Source organism: Marmota marmota, unplaced genomic scaffold, assembly GCF_001458135.2.
Source record: "Marmota marmota marmota unplaced genomic scaffold, marMar, whole genome shotgun sequence".
NCBI classification, from domain to species: domain Eukaryota; kingdom Metazoa; phylum Chordata; class Mammalia; order Rodentia; family Sciuridae; genus Marmota; species Marmota marmota.
In genome coordinates, this window is record NW_025999842.1 from 8304069 (window position 1) to 8309335 (window position 5267).

Consider the following 5267-nt stretch of genomic DNA (forward strand, 5'->3'; position numbering starts at 1 on the left):
GTAGAGGATAGGAAAGGTAGCAGAATACAACAGTTACTAATAGGGCATTATGTAAAAATGTGGATGTGTAACCGATGTGATTCTGCAATCTGTATTTGGGGTAAAATTGGGAGTTCATAACCAACTTGAATCTAATGTATGAAATATGATATATCAAGAGCTTTATAATGTTTTTCAACAACCAATAAAAAAAAAATAAAAAAAAAATAAAATGATGGACAAAGAAAGAACAGAAGTAGTGTAGGATATAATTTTATGAGGGAGAAAGGGAGAAGGTAAAAATTTATAATAAGAGTGAAGAGGGAATTAATAGAGCTTGACTGTTACATGAGAGAAGTGAGAAAGAGAATCCAGTGAGACAGATAAGTGAGAGAAAAAATATATATAGTTTTTTTTTAAAGTTAAAAATATAAGAATACACAAAAAACTGTACTATTCAGATATCCCATTCCTCAATAATTGATGAATTAAAAATATTTGGATACAAAATGGTAGAGATGTGAGAGAGAGAGGGAAAAAAAGAAAAAAAATGAAATTCTCTATGGAAAATTGACTGATTGCTTCCATTGGCTTTCAAAGATGTTCTCAGCTTCCCTTTTTTACCAATAGGTGGGATTGTCTGAAGTTTGATGGTAGCTCCAGTCTGGTGGGTGCCAGAACAATTGGTTGGGCCAGCTGACAGCAAGATGACCTCTCACCCTCTTCTGGTCTTCCTAACCATTGTAGCTGGCCCCTTCCATCCCCACACACTTCAGGACTCACTGAGATGGAGATAGTCAAGTTTTCTCCAGTTTCTCCAACCTGTGCTCCCCACCCTGTTCCCAAGTGCCCCCAGTCTCCAGCTTTCCGCAGGCTTGCCTGGCCCAGACTGGCCCACACAGACCTAGCTGCATCTGATGGACCTGGGCTTCAGATTCCCCAGGCTCTGCCTTAGTGAAATCCCTTGATCTCAATGCCATTCACTTGCAGAGAGACCACCAGGGGTGTGTTCACACAAAGGAGTGACCCTTCAAAGAGGCAGCCAGATGGTGGCCACTAGAACACCCAATAGGAAGACCTCAAGTGCAAACAGACCTGTAGGTACCCCGACAATATATATCCAGACCCTGTCCAGTGTCCCCAGACTGAGGCAGCCATGCCCTGAGATGGCGGCGGTGGCAGAGACAGACCTGCATGCCCCTGGCCATGGACTCCCAGGCCCTGGCCAGTGTCCCAAGATGGTGGTGGCCACATGTAACCAAAGCTGCAGGTACCCTGATAGTGGACTTCCAGGCAGCTGGTGCTCTATGGGAGTCTGTGGATGGTCGGCAGGCAAGGGGTAGGCACTTGGCATATGAATGTTGGGCAGCGGGCCACGGGCAGGCTAAAGGTAGGCGATGGGTAGGCAAAAGGCAGGCAAACAGGCAAAGGTGGCTGGCAGCAGTCTGCATGCAAAGGGCGGGCAATATAGATATATTGGCAAAGGTCTGGTGATCATGGTGGACAAATGGGGGGAAACACAGGAAATCTGTGGGCAGGAGGATTGTCTCGCAGAGAAACAGTATTTATTTCCTCTGCTTGAATCCCAAGTCAAGGAGCAACAAGGAATGCAGTCTCCCTCTAGTTCATCATCTTGGATCTCTCCAGAGCCTTTGTTAATGTTAAAAACAAGTGTACTGCACTCATGCTCTATTTTCTGGTAGGATATGGCTGCCCCAAACTCAAGGGCAGAAATACTAGGCAAGAAATACAGAGTTCAACGGCATAAATAACAATCATTCTTACTTAACAAACCTAATCTTTAGTTACATGGGATTCTTTTTTTTTTTTTTTTTAAATTTACTATTGTTAGGTTTTTAGGAATGTTTAGTTTTTATCTGTCTCTGGAACAGGAATGGCATTTTATGGCACATATGGAGCCATTCACACTCCTGAGCCTTGGGAAGGCATAGGTAAATGCTGAAGGAATCCTTCCTCCTGAATCAGCCCTTGGCACAATCTTCTCACTTCAGTTCTCTCCAGATAGTCATCGCTACCAAGTGAGTAGTGATGGTGTAATTAGTTCATTCATTTGACACATATTTGTAAAGCATTTACTATGTGCCAGGCAGTGCTTTATGAGAATAAATCTATTTCCTTTCTTGGGTATTCTTCAAATTCATTTTGTTGTTCCCAGGCACTCTGAATCTTTCCTAGTTGATTAAGAAAGTTGATCAGGGGCTGGGGACGTGGCTCAAGCAGTAGCGCGCTTGCCTCACATGCGTGTTGCCTGGGTTCAATCCTTAGCACCACATACAAATAAAGATGTTGTGTCCACCGAAAAATGTAAAAAAAAATTTAAAAAAATTCTCTCTCTCTCTCTTAAAAAAAAAAGAAAGAAAGTTGATCAATCTTATCTGTAGCCTGAGCTCAAATGACTACAGATTTCCATAATGTGCATTAAAGTGGAAGATTCCACCTTGACCTCAGTTCTAGAATATGAAGTAAAAGCCAAACTAGTGGAGAATGGAAGGATTTAGCAACACCTCAAACTGTCTTCTTTGATCTCAATTACTAGTATGCCCTCAGCTAGTTCTGAATGCGAGTAGTTGAGCTTACTCAAAGGCATGAATTTCATAAGTAATTTAGTAATAGGTGATGACACCTATTCTTGGAGACAAGATGATGTGTTTAATCATTTGAAACCCAATAACACCTGTTTGCTCAGTGCCTTCGGTCTTTCTCCTCAGGCATCCTTGATCCACAGCCTCAGAATGGATATTTAATTTAGGATTATAAGACTTAACAGTGACAGCTCAAATAAGGAGGTGTCAATATACACATTTTTTTGGTATATAATTGAAGCAGAGACTGGTCTGTCTGAGGGTGTCAGGCAACCAGCTGTTAGACATGATATGCAGAGCTTTAATTGGAGTATCTGGCCAAAAGTTCTTCAAGTCATGTTGAAGAAAGTCCTGTGAAATTGGGGTAGATCCTTGAATAAACTGTCTCCCATCACCACTTACAATGAGATGGAAGTGCTGAGGAACGCTACACTACCCAGGGCAGTCACACAATCACATGTTACTCCAGCTGGTACTTGGGGCAGATTCCCAGATGGGCTTTGAATAAAGATGAAGGTACAGTCTGCACAGAAAAGAAAAAATAAGTCAACTGATGTTCTAATGAGACTAGAATTCCCCAGTAGTTTCCTTACTGGGGTTCTTCTCTAAATCAAGGGCAAGATACCATCCAGTCTTGACTTTTAGTCATCTATTGTATAATTTGAAGAAATAGGACAAGGGAGTCTTTTACAATGAAGTTTCCCAGCAGAACACTTCAAATTGACTTAGATTTCCAATGGCAAGTTGAAGACATCAGCTTTATTATTTGAAAGTTTGAAGATAAGTATATAGAGATGATAAGTGGACAAAGATGTATGTAATAAGATGTAAGTTTTCACTGGCACAGTGGTGCACTCCTGTAATCCCAGCAGCACAGGAGGCTGAGGCAGGAGGACTGCAATTTCAAAGCCAGCCTCAGCAACGTAGCAAGGCCCTGAGCAACTTGGTGAGACCCTGCCTCAAAGTTAAAAAATTTTAAAAAGGGTTGGGGATGTGGCTCAATGAGCATCCCTGGGTTCAATCCCCGCTACCAAAAAAAAAAAAAAAGAGGCAGGTTTTCTTTATAAATGGTTAACTGTGCCTATTTATCTCCTGCATTGATGAAGCACAAAATATTATTGATTTGTCTGTTTTTACTCATTATTTCAATCATAGTATAAATATAATGATTTGACATTAAAAAACAATTGACGTGGCTTTTTTGCCCTTACACCATCAACGTATTTCCCCAATATTTGCTTCTTTTGATAACCAAACTTCTCTAATGAGTTGACTAAACATACTGTCTCTACATCTTTACCTATTATTCACTAAAAAAAAGTTTTACAGCCTAAAAAAGTATTCATGGGCATAATTTTAACAATAATTTGGCATAGAAGGACTTAAAATAATAAAAATTAATATATTTTGTCTCCCCACTTTACCCCCACCCCACTCTTTAAATTTTTACCTATTTTAGCTAATATTTATATATATAAACTCTGACTTCTTGGAATTTAACTCCTTTATATCATCATCTGTTTTCTTCCTTTCCCTCAATACAGTTATATCACTACTTGCTGTTACTTATTTTTATAACTTTAAACAATAAAGGTACATATTTTTCCTGTTACAACAATTTTAAACAATTACATACTAAGTATTTGTAAACAAATGCATTGTTATTTACTTTCAACTTTTCATTTTTAATTGACACATAATAATTGTACATATTTATGGAGTAAGATGTTACTTTGATACATGTATATATTGTGTAATGATCAAATAAGGGTACGTGACATATCCCTCATGTCAAACATTCATCATTTCATCTTGGTGAGACTACTCGAAATCTCTTCCTGCTTTCTGGAAATATACATTACATTATTGTTAACCATGGCCCCCCTACTGTGTGATACAAATATGTCTTTTGACTTAACTTCCTAATAAAGACACTTAAGTATATAGAGATGGTAAATGGGCAGAATGTATGTAATAAGATATAAGTTTTCACCAGGCACAGTGGCATATTCCTGTAATCTCAGGGGGGCAGGAGGACTGCAAGATCAAAGCCAGCCTCAGCAACTTACTAAGGCCCTGAGCAACTTAATGAGAGACTGTTTTTGCATGTCTGGAAGTCTTTTTTCTGCCTAATCTTGATAAATACATTTAATCCCTGCATTTGATTGATGTATAATTCTGCTGGAAATTGACTTTTGAAGTTTACAAATTATCTTCTCATATCTTTAAAGATACTGGTCTGTTTTCTTTGAAAACCTTACTTTAATTTTGTTCATTCTCTTAAAGTTTTGTGCCAGGTCATTGATCTGCTTATCCACTACCTGAAATAAAAACAAAATCCACTGAGTGCAGGAGTGAGTGGTCTGTGCAGAACATTTGGAAAAAATGATAACAGAACCAAGTAAAACATTAAAATTGAGCAGATACTACCAGTGTAATCATTCTGGTGAATTTCTCAAAGTTAAGTATATCACTAAAGATTTTTCTTTAAATGATGATCATATTACAACTTTATCTGTTTGGTTTTTTTAAAATTTTTTTTGTTTTAATTAGTTATACATTACAGTAGAATGCATTTATGCACTTTGATATATCATACATAAGTGCGGTATGATATATCATTTTTCTGATTGTACATGTTGTAGAATCACAACAGTCATATATATATATATATATATATATATA

The 5267-nt window shown here is 38.2% G+C and overlaps 1 pseudogene; it reads left to right on the top strand.

Annotated features, from left to right (window-relative positions):
• The first annotated feature begins 1145 nt into the window (after positions 1-1145).
• LOC107151616 overlaps positions 1146-5267 on the top strand; it is a 34873-nt pseudogene continuing 30751 nt past the window's right edge.